The following is a 12,584-nucleotide window of genomic DNA, read 5'->3' as shown; positions in this document are numbered from 1 at the left end:
GGGGGGGGGGGGGGGGGGGGGGGGGGGGCATGCCAGTGGCAGATGGGGCCAATAGGAACAGCTGGCTGGGGTTGGACTCCCAGCCCTGCGGCCACACTTAGTTAGGGTACCCTGCAGCACTGTGGCATAGTGCCAACCATGCGACCTGAACTCTACCACAGATGCTGTTTGTTGAACCTCTCAAGGACCGTGTCACTACAAAAAAAACTTGCTGGTCCAGGTTATCTGATCCTTCGTGGAATTTTTGGCCTAAGACTTCACCAGTGGATTGTTGAAAGTTCCTTAGAATTCATGACACTCTGGGATGCTTAACAATCTTCATTTTATTTCACAGACATTTTTTCTCCCAGAATTATTAGATGCTTTTTTAGTATTGGTTTCTCTTTATGGAGGATGTGGATGAACACAACACCCCCCCCCCCACACACACACACTTTGTCTTGAACAAGTTGATCTATGTTATCCAAAACACTTTGGAGTATCTCAATTTTCCAACTATTACTGACTGTTACTGATGTATTTTTTATCTTATTTTTTCCTGTCCTAATTAGTGCTTCCTTGGATTTCATCACAACTAAAATGTGTCAACCCTCACTATTCTATTTTCATGGAAAACACTATTCTTAGGTAGACATTTAGAGCCTAACCCAATTTGCCCCAGCATCAAGACAGATTCTTTTAATCTGATTTTTCTAGCTACCCTTAAGTTTCAATGATTATAGTATTTCTAAGTGTTTCAATGTTGTTTGTATTGCCATATGATATCCATAGTCCCATATTTCTACGTGGTATGGTGGCCAGAAGAATTTCAGGCCATAGTTTGCACATGCCACACAGGAGGTGGTCACCTCCCTAACAAAGGGTCAGGATGTTGTTCTGCTCTTTCTTTGTAATTTGGAGGATGCCTAAAAAGAGATGTTAATTCAGCCTACATAACAGAGCTGGCATACAGAGCAGGAAGACATGACAGAGCAAGCATAGGTAGATGTGGACATGACCACAACCATTAATCTGGTTACCTAGGAAACAGAATGCTAATAAATTTCCCCCTAAATTTATGTTTTGGTATAAAGACTGGAGAATAAATGGAGGAATTTTGAGGATGTGAACTCAGGATTTCGTGACGGATCACTGAGAATCTTCCTCCCAATAAAGCCATGTGAGTTGTCTCAGTTATTTCAACGGCTCCCTTCTGGTCCTGGAGAAATAATTTATGGTACGAGCTTGCACCAGACCCCGACAGATACCATGCTAAAATACCACTATTAATCAATATTCATTACTCTTCCACAAAGGAACATTATATTTCCCAACACTTCCAACTATGGTTTACCATTTTAATTGCATGGCTAATAAAATGTGACAGAAATAAGGTTTAGTTAAACAGAGAAGCTACTAGAGCCACACCATTTTCACAATGGCCACTTCTCCCTTTGTAGAAGACTAACAATATGAGAGAGAGAATTTCCATCATTTTGGGACCCAGAGTGAAATGAAGGAGATTCACTTCTAAATGTTGTACATTGAAACACAGGTGACAGATTTAGTCACATTACTCTCTGATATTGGGGTCACTGGTTGCTACAAAAGTCTGCCTTGAAAGCACATGGTCCTGAACTTGGTCTAAATGGAACTTGCAATCTTAAGATCCCATATCTTTCCCAAAATATGTCTCAAACACAGTTCTTCAGTAATCGCTAAGTAATTTTTTTTTTATTTCCTACATTGCTTGAAGATGATTTAGTTGTTGTTTCTGCTGTTTTACTTTTAAAACTATCTGATTTTCTTCTAATATGGTACTCCTAATATGATGACATTTAATTTTGCTTCTAATCGTCACTCTGAAAAGTCAATTTTCAAATGTCTTTTATAAATAGATTTCTTAATTATATTGTTATAGGAAACAATAGCATACTGCCAAAACTGCGTTTGAAATATTTAGATTTTTAAGTTCATTTCATAAATATATCAGAACAAATAAGAGTAGGCTAGTTTATGGTCATAGAAATTGTTTCTGAGACATACATTTATTTGCCCATTATAATATCAACTAAATTTCAACATTATAGCAATAAACACAGAATTACATCATAGAACAAAAGTGTAATATTATTTTTGCTGCCAAGAGGTCGCCATTATTTATTATGCTTTTAAGAACAAAGCATTTAGAAAACAATATGATTTTATAAATGTTTGTCAAAAAGAAGCATGAGTTTCAGCACATGAATATAAGTAATGACTCATTTGTCAGATATGAAAATATTTTAACCTACCCTCTCCAAGAAAAATAGCCTATACACACCTAATGTCCTCAGGGTCAGCATCAATCAGCACTCATGGCAATGACTATCTCAATATCAAGCTAGCTCTTCTCCCTCATGGTATCAGGGTTTCACCAATCAGAGGTTTGCAGATATTTTTATAAATATTTTTTATAAAAATTTTACAGAAAACATTTCACCTATAAATCATTAAAGAAACCAACTATTGGCAAGAAATATTATAAGTCAATTGTGTTTAGAAAAAATTGAAGTTTATAATTTAATCTATAGGTTTGCAGTAATCAGTCATTATGTACAAATCAAGTTCTCAAGTTTGTAAAACATATTAGGAAACATAAGATAACTTTAAAACATGTTAATCTAACTACTAGAGTATTGATAAATGAATATGAAAATGAAAAATGTACACACATGAAACAAATGAATATGTAAGCTGAAGAAGTGAAACAATGATAAAGAGCACTAGCTGTTCTTGCAGAAGACCTAAATTCAATTAATGGCCATTTTTAAGAGCTATGATAACTACTTTATGGGCACCAGGCACATACATAGTACAGACACACATACAAATTTATAACATATAGAACATCAATATAACACAGTATAAATCTATTTTAAAATATATATGACTCTAAGTATGTGTATATGAATTTCTAACCCCACTACATGTTAATCATTTACTGTGTCTCATATTACAAACAGTTACTTGTATAGTTCACTGTCCACTCTGGCACCTAACTCAATGCTTGATATAGAGTAAGTGGTTTACATATTTTTATTGAAAGATACAATGGTGAACTGGATATTGATAAATATGACCAAATTTTAGAGACTTCTAAGGAGGTTGTGGTCCCAGATACCCACCAAATTAGACCACCTATATAATTAGCCAGAGAGTGGCTTGTATGAGTGATCATAGCAGATTGATTTAGACTCCAAAAAATGATAGTATCATTAAACAAGTTTGTAAAACTGCATTCTAAGAGTAACTGTAAATACTGTAAGTCTTATTTAAAAATTAGGAAGAAAATTTGCAATGAATATTTATCTCTCCAAGTTGCTATGTCAGTATTGTATATTTTCTATGGAACAATTAGAATCTTTCAAGCTTAATTATCTCTGTGTATTTAATAATCTGAACCACCTAGTAGAAAGGATCTTCACCATTTAGTACAATATCATACAATCATTTAGTACATTATCATACAATAATTCACTACAAATAATGATGCATAAATGCATATTTGTGAGATTGACAGGACATTTTGCAAGTGATGGTCATGACTCAGGGACTTAGAATACAAGAAAGAATGGCCGCCAAAAGTTAAATAGGCACAGTACCTTCAAGTTCACTATCCTCTGTCTGTGGTGATTTCAGATGTGGACATGAGAGTAAGAGAAGCAGAAGTAATTTTATTAAGGGACATTAAAGGAAAATGAGTGTGGCTGAAGAGATGGCTCAGTGGCTGAAAACCCAGGTTGACTCCTGGCCTATGGGGGCTAATAATTGTCAGTATCTATAATTTCAGGGTATACGACACTCTCAGATGGCTTGTGAGGGCACTGTGAACATATAATGGACATATAGAAATACAGGAAGTTATACATAATTTTTTTTAAATGGGGAAGAAAAAAAGAAAAAAAAATCTCCTTGTCTCTCCACTGGGGGAGAAAATATTTATACTCTCTCAGCAGCTTTCAATTACAAATAGCTTTTAGTTAGGGGTAGTTAGTTTTGTGCCTACTTCCCCTTTTCCATGGTGGTATTTTACTGGCTTGCATCTGTGCAGATCCTGTGCATGTTTGCCCCATTGCTGTGGGTTTATATGTGTATTGGGTCTCCTGTTATTTGTTTTATGTTTGTTATTTATGGAAATGATATTTCCTTGGAGTTGTCCATCACATCTAGCACTGAGAAACTTGATGCATTCTTATTTGCACAAATATCTGAGTCTTGAGGGAAGGGGTTTGATCAGACATCCCATCCAAAGTCTCCCACTCTCCGTACATTGTCCAGTTCTGGGTCTCTGAAGATCTCATCATTTACTGCAAGAATAAGCTTCTCTGATAAGGGTTGAGTGGTGCGTTTATCTATAGCACGATGCCATTTGGAGTCAGTTAATTGCTATGTTTGTTTCCAGATATTTTACATAGAGAGTCATATGAAAACTACTTTTCATATTTCGTATTTTAAGAGTTTAATGATCATGGTATCTCTATCACAAGTGTCCAGCATCACTGTAGGCAGCTGGAGACAATGTGTAGAAAAAATAAGCATGACTGTGTTCCAGTCTAGCTTGTGGAACAGACAGTTGCCATATGCATCTGTGGGCCAAGATTTCCTATAGACAAAAGCAAATTGTCATTCAACGAAGCACCAGTGAGATTAATTGTTGACTTCTCAATAGATACAATGAAGGCCCGGAGACAATGGATGCTCCTTATTCAATTTGATAAATGAAAACAAATGCCAAATGTCAAACCCAATTTGACTGATTAAAAAATACTTATCAAAAACAAAAGCAAACTAAAGATTTTTTCTTCTGGCAAAAATAGCCCAAACATTTGTCTGTAGAACAATCTCAGCAACAGAAATACAGAATACTTCAGCAGAAGCAAGTGGTGCCCAGGAGAACAAAAGCAAACAATTGGTGATGACAGAGCAATTTAGCATGAGGATTTATCTAAATCAGCAGTTATCAACCTTTGGGTTACAACCCCTTTGGGGTTTGTATATCAAATATTTACATTATGATCTACAACAGTAGCAAAATTATAGTTATTAATTAGAAATGAAAATAATTTTACGGTTGGGGGTAACCACAAAATAAGGAATTATATTAAAGTATCACTGTGTAAAGAAGGTTGAGAACTACTGAATAAATGCATTTTTACTGGAATCCATTATATTAGGTAATATAGTAACTATCTGGTTTATAAAATTAAAATTGTAAATAGAAACTATCTAAACAATGAGATTAATTAAATCCCATCTAAGTGTTTAAACATCTCAAAACTTGCTGCCAAGTGGCAAAGCCATAACCATATCCTGTATTATACTAAAGGTACATGTTGAAATTACTGTGATAACCACTAAGTAATTACAACAATAAATTCTCTACTAAGAAATTAAACTATAAAAATCTTTGCTTATAATTTGGTTATGTAAGAGATGACAAAATGAGAAAAAAAGAATAAAAATAGAAAGAGTAAAATAACAAACTTAAAACTCATTTAATTTCCTGTAGAAAATAAAAAGAAATTAAGTACTCAGGGGAAAGGGAGATTAAAAAGTCCAGTGAAATTAAAGACATATTTGAGCTCTTCAAGGGCACAGAAAATGATGTCCCTTGGCTAGCCCAAATTCTACTATTGTTCAACTGAGAACAGTCGATACAGCAATGAGAACCCTATGCTACTCAAATAAATACTAAATACTAAAACTAAAACCTCAGACAATAAAAAATGTACTAATATAAATTCTGCATATTTAACTAATCATGTTTTAGATGAACTAACTGTTCCTGGACTCCCCCTAGTTATGTTTAAAAAGAGTTCACCTGCACCTTTCATGGTCCCCATTTTGTACAATTAGTTGAGCCCACATGCTGGTTGATTCTGAAGAACAAACACTCTGTGTGTTTGTATACTCTTTGAGTCTGGGGTCTTATTCAGCAATTCTCAGATCCTTCCAGTATGAATTGCCCAGATAGTATTTGCTTCTTTCTAAAACTTCACAAGCTAGGCCTCCAATTCTGCATTTCTTTGAATACTCTTCTCCTCTGTTCTCCCACAGAACACCCCACTTAGCTCTGAATACTCAATGGCCTCTCCAACCTGAAGTTCCAAATTCCTTGCATAATCCTCCACAAAACGACATAGGCTGGTCTATCGCAGCAATACTTCATGATTCAGTACCAATGTCTGTCTTAGATTGCTTTCTACTGTTGGAATTAAACATTATGATGAAAATAAACTTGGGGAGGAAACGGTTTATTTGGCTTACTGTTTATAGTTCACCATAAAGAAAAATTGGGGCAGAGACTCAAGGAATGAACCTGGAGGCAGGAACTAACACATAGGTAACACAGGGGCAGTGCTCACTGACTTCTCAGTCTAATGACTTATGCACTCCAGGGCTACCTACCCAAAGTTGGCACCACCAAGGATGGTCTTTGCCCTCTCACATCACAAACTAATCCTACACAGATTTGCCTACAGGCCAATCTGATGGAGACATTCTCTTAATTTTGCTTTCCTCTTTTAAAATGACTCTACTTTTTGTCAAGGTACCCAAACTAACTGGTAAATATAGCACAGCAACCCAGTAGTGAATTGGTGTGTTACTACATGGTGTGTTGCTATCATATTCCAGACAACCACAAAATTTTTCAGAAGTCTATCTTTTTCTTTCAGATCAAAAACATAGTGGCGTATTGGGTACATCATGGTCTACCAGTATATCAATCACAGTCTAGGCCAGTAGAGAAAAGCATGAAAAAAATCTAAAAACCAACTGAAGACTCGAAATAGCAAGCAAACACTGAAGTCAAGTGCAGAGCTTAAATTCTAGAAAGGAGAAGATTTCTGAAGACTTTCTTCTATGTAGGACATCATTTTTATTTTGTTTGTATGTATACATACAAACATATGTATACAAGTACATATGTACTATGTACATATTATATATAATTATTTATGCTGCATGTGTATTAAGAGCAAGCATGGAGGCTACAGGAGGATGTCAGATGAAGTGTCCTCCTCTGTCATTCTGTCTTAATTCCTTAAGACAGCGTCTCTCAAGGAACATGGATCTAAGCTGGTAACTGGAATGGCCATTACTCCTCCTGCATCTATCTTCCCCTACAGTGTTAGAGTTCAAGTGAACATGGCCATGCCTGGCTTTTTATGTGGATTCTTGGGATTTGAAGACAGAGCTTTATTCTTGCACAAGAAGTGATCTTATTGAACCATCTCTCTGGCCCCACTGTAAGATACCTTCAGGAGTACAAACTTATTTCCATTGTTCTATTTATTTGTTTTATACTGCCTGAAGCTTCTATATTCCATCATGGAGCAATGTGTCTCTCTTCTTTCACTTCTCAAAATTTCAACTCATTGATTGCAAATATATTAAAATGTTTATTCCACTGAGCCAGAAAGCTATTAGTAATGAAAGAGAATGTGTCTTAGTTCTATTGCTGTCAAAAGATACCATGGTCAAGGTAATGCTTATGAAAAATCATCCAATTGTGGATTTGCTTATATTTTCAGAGGTGTAGTTCATTATCATCATAATGGGGAACATGCAAGCATGCAGGCAGGTGCTGGAGCAGTAGCTATGAGCTATTTCCTGTCATAGGTAGAAAGAGCAAAACATTGGGCCTAGTGTGGGCTTTTGAAACCTCAAAGTTTACCCTAAATGATACACTTTCTCCAGTAAGACCATACCTCCTAATCCTTTTCAAATATTGCCATTCTCAATTAGATATCACCAAAACTATGCTATTTAAAGCTTTTAGGATTTGTGCTTACTTTGTCACATAAACTTTTAATAAAAATATAATATACAAAGTGAAAATGGTTAACTACAATTTTTTACAAATTACATTAGTTAATTTGATTCACAATCCAATATTCACACTATTTTTGGTACTATTTTGATATTAGTTTATACCCTGATTTCAGTTGTCTTCAGGGAAATTGAAACTGATTTAAATGCTTGTAACATCTGTATCAAAGAATCTACAATCTGCTGCTTATACTTATAAAAACTGAAATGCAGATTATAAAAACTAAAATGCAAAGCTAACATGGAACAAAACTAAGCAGTCAAATATGTGAGCCAATGGAGATTATATTCATTCAAACCATCACATTTCACTACCTGGTTCCCATAGACTTATCCCCATGCCACACTGCAAAAATTCATTCAGTCAAATTCAAAAGTCCCTATAGCTTATCACAGTCTCGACACTGTTTAAAAGTCCAAAGTTCAGTCTCTTCTGGGACTCATGGCAATCTCCTTACTATAACCACCTGTAAAATCAAAATCAAAAAGCAGATCACATACTTCAGAGAGGGAGATAGAGATAGAGAAAGGGAGGGAGGGAGGGAGGGAAAAAGAATTGCCTAATTTAGAATGGCTCTTTTTTGACCACAGTGAAAAGGAGTCTGAATAAATATCTAAAATATATTGAGAAAATTCAAATTGCTTGAAAAATAATGAATTTCAAAATAACCCAAGAGTGAAAAGGATATCTAAAAGAAATTAGAAAGTTAACTTTGTTAAGCTTAAGCAGAATAATAATGAACGAGAAGCATGTTAAGACTTGTGATGAACTTGTAGAGATCTGATTGATTATAATGATATTTATAACTTTAAATGAATACATTAAAAATAATAGCCTGAAATTTATTCATAGAATACTTATCTCAACAAAATAAATGAAATGTCCAAGCAAATAAAATAACAAAAGTAGCAAATGTAAAAATTAAAAAACTATTAAAATGAACACAATTTTCAAAGAATGATTTTTACATTTGTATGTGTGTGTCTGTGTGTGTGTGTGTGTGCGTGTGCACTTATCTATGACACTATCTATATTAGGAAGCCAGAGTTCAATGTTTAAGAGACTGTTCTTTCCTGCCAAAATCTGAGTCCTGAGCATCAAACTCAGGTCCTCAGCTTGACAGCAAGCAACTTTACATCTCACAATCTCTCTACCCCACATTAAACATTTGAATACAGATGTTCCATCAATTGTGATAAGCTTATGACCTGATAATTCCATTGTTAGTTTAAAATAAATAAAAACCACATTTGGCACACCTAATTGCCAAATATCCTAGACCACATGAAGCACACAGTAAAGTTACAGTAGGATACAGGTAGGTAAAATCATCTAGCAGGATGCCTATCTTATAACAAAATATTTAGCATATCATGCTTATTGTTAAGTATTGTACTGTAAATAGACATCAGAATGGCTGCATGAAAACTCCCCATGACTATACCAACTGAGAACACATTGGCCTGAAATAAGTGTGTGAAGCACTGAATTAAATTACTTGCTGGATAACGGAGATATTTAGCAATGGATACATGTAACAGTGACCATCAGCTGCATTTGCTGCCAATGCCCAGCATCTCAAGCACAAAGCACCCTCCAGAAAACGGATCAAATGACAAAACACATGTTGGTACCGTTATTAAGTAAAAATAACATAAGCCAAGCTTCTCTAAGTTAGGGACAATTGTTAAAGTTAATCTAAATAACTAAAGGTGGTCTCTAAAATGACAACAGAAAAAGAATGAAATAATCAAAACTTTTATTGTGAATATACAAATCACCAGTTTGGAGAATTAAGAAAAAAAACAGTATGGAGATCATACATTTATAAAAAAATATAATGAATGTTTATATAAATAAATCTGAAATACACTAAAAGGAAAATTATAAAAAAATATTATTTGTAGCTAGGCAGTGTGGTGCATGCCTTTTATCCCAGCACTTGGGAGGCAGAGGCAGGCAGATTTCTGTGAGTTCGAGGCCAATGTGGTCTACAAGACCTAGTTCCAGGACAGGCTCCAAAGCTACAGAGAAACTCTCTCTCAAAAAACCAAAAAAAGAAAAAATAAGGGATATTTTGCAACCTATGAAGAGCAAATAAAAATGTGAATAATTCTTACTGACAGGGGCATTTGTTCAACTATGTTCATAGCAGCATTATTTGTAATAGCCAGAACCTGGAAACAACCTAGATGTCCTTCAATGGAAGAATGGATGAAGAAAGTGTGGAATATATACACATTAGAATACTACTCAGCGGTAAAAAACAATGACTTCTCGAATTTTGCATGCAAATGGATGGAAATAGAACACACTATCCTGAGTGAGGTAACCCAGACCCAAAAAGATGAACATGGGATGTACTCACTCATAATTGGTTTCTAGAGATAAATAAAGGTCAGTGAGTCTATAATTTGATCTCCTAAAGAAGCTAAATAAGAAGGTTATCCCAAAGAAAAACATATAGCTATCCTCCTGATTATGGGAAGTAGACAAGATTGCCGGGCAAAAAATGGGATCTTGGGGGAGGGGTGGGAGGGAGGTAAGGGGAGATGGGGAGAGAAAAGTGAGAAGGGGAGGTTGGGGGGAACTTGGGAAACGGGATGTTTGGGCTAAAGGAAGGTCGGATAGGGGAGCAGGGAAGCACACATCTTAATTAAGGGAGCCATCTTAGGGTTGGCAAGAGATTTGGTGCTCCCAGGTGCCCAGGGCGATGTCCGCAGTTAGTTCCTGGGGCAGCTGAGGACAGAGAACCTGAAATGACCCTATCCTATAGCCATACTGATGAATATCTTGCATATCACCATAGAACCTTCATCTGGAGATGGATGGAGATAGAGACAGAGACCCACACTGGAGCACCGGACTGAGCTCCCAATGTCCCAAGGAGGAGCAGAAGGAGGGAAAATATGAGCAAAGAAGTCAGGACCACGAGGGGTGCACCCACCCACGGAGACAGTGGGGCTGATCTATTGTGAGCTCACCAAGGCCAGCTGGACTACGACTGAAAAACCATGGGATAAAACCGGACTCTCTGAATATGGCGGACAATGAGGGCTGCTGAGAAGCCAAGGTCAATGTCACTGGGTTTTGATCCTACTTCATGTTCTGGCTTTTTGGGAGCCTAGCCAGTTTGGATGTTCACCTTCCTAGACCATGATGGAGCGGGGAGGACTTTGGACTTTCCACAGGGCAGGGAACTCTGACTGCCCCTCATACTGGAGAGGGAGGGGGAGAGGAGTGGGGGGAGGGGGAGAGGAGAGGGAGGAGGGGGGAAAAGGGAGACGGGGGAGGGAAATGGGAGGCAGGGAGGAGGCGGAAATCTTTTTTTTCAATAAAAAATTATATTTAAAAAATGTATATTGTACAAATATTCTTGATTCAGGATCTTTACAAGTAAAATGCCATTTGATGCAAAGTTAAAACAAAAAAAAAGAGATATTCTCAACTGCTTTTTAAGGCTACAACAAATTTAGAATCATTCTACTTTCTAAGGAAATATCGAGTCAACCCTAAAGCCAATAGAAGAAACAGGGCTTCAGAACTAAGTTAAGTTCACCCCATGATTTTAATGTGGAGATATATTTAAAAGTCAAATAGACCTCTAGGAAGATGTAACAGCTGCAGTCTTCTATATTCCTCCTAGTAAGTATAACTAAAACTCTACACATTATCTGTACGTGAAAAATAAGAAAAAAAAATCAAAAGCCAGGATCTCAGGACCCAAGGAAAGCTATGAGGCAGAGGACACTCAATTTTCTTTTCTTTTTTTCCTTTGTAGGTTCCATAACTGCAGCTGAACAAAAGAGCTATCTAAAAATAGCAACACACGCACACACACACACACACACACACACACACACACACACACACACACTCAAAAGCCTGATAACTCCAAGCAAAGGAAAATGAAAGAAACAGTGCAGCAGGAAAAAGAATTGTAAGCAATCTATATATGAAAATGGATCATAAACTACTACTCAATATGAACAGATTTAGCCCCATCAGGCAGCATTGCCCCTCCTGCTGGTGAAGTATACACAGAAAGCTCAGATTCACACCATTACCCAAACATTATGAAGGGTCTCTCCTCACTGGCATAATATGAAAACAGATAGTAGAGCACCGAGTCATCCAATGTTGAGTATATAACAATAAAGTGCAAATAAAATAAAATGAATAGCAATACTAAATCTACACACGCTGAACGTATGAAAAATATGATATACAGAGAAACCTGGAAAGGAAACAATGAATTACACAAATATTTCTTTCTCAAACAGACAATTAGATTCTCTCTAGCATAGACTCATCAAGGCAGAAATCAATAGATCTATCAACTAATATGAGCTAATCAATATTCATCAAACACTCTACTAATCAGGAGAATGCACATTATCTTTTGAGTACTCTCAGAACATATATCAAGATAGACATTGTTGTTGCCACTAGAGTAAAACTCAACTAATCTGAAAGCTCTTTGACCATAGAGAATGTGCCCTATGACACAAGGTAATTGAACTAGAAATCTAAATAGGAAAATAAGAAGAAAATATCTAAATATTTAGGAGCTAAAACACTTCATCTGGCATGTAGACCTCAATAGGGTGACACATGCCTTAAACTCTAGCACTCAGAAGAGTTGAGATAGTAAAATGGTGAGATGGAGGCCAGCCTGGGAGGCAAGGTAAGCCTCTGTCACATTATCGGGACATAAAGCAAAAAATAT

The 12,584-nt window shown here is 36.3% G+C and overlaps 1 long non-coding RNA gene across 1 annotated transcript in view; it reads left to right on the top strand.

The window, feature by feature from the left end:
- Positions 1-10,052: 10,052 nt before the first annotated feature.
- The window catches only part of LOC126490072 (uncharacterized), a 27,847-nt gene continuing 25,315 nt past the window's right edge, over positions 10,053-12,584 (top strand). The window contains exons 1-2 of the long non-coding RNA XR_007589098.1: positions 10,053-10,183; positions 10,665-10,928. This is a non-coding gene — a long non-coding RNA (uncharacterized lncRNA). The remainder of the gene's footprint in view (positions 10,184-10,664; positions 10,929-12,584) is intronic.

This window comes from Alexandromys fortis, unplaced genomic scaffold (assembly GCF_014885135.2).
Source record: "Alexandromys fortis isolate MF-2015 unplaced genomic scaffold, M_Fortis_MF-2015_v1.1 scaffold_234, whole genome shotgun sequence".
In the NCBI taxonomy this organism is placed as follows: Eukaryota; Metazoa; Chordata; class Mammalia; order Rodentia; family Cricetidae; genus Alexandromys; species Alexandromys fortis.
This window is presented reverse-complemented; position numbering and strand designations above follow the sequence as displayed.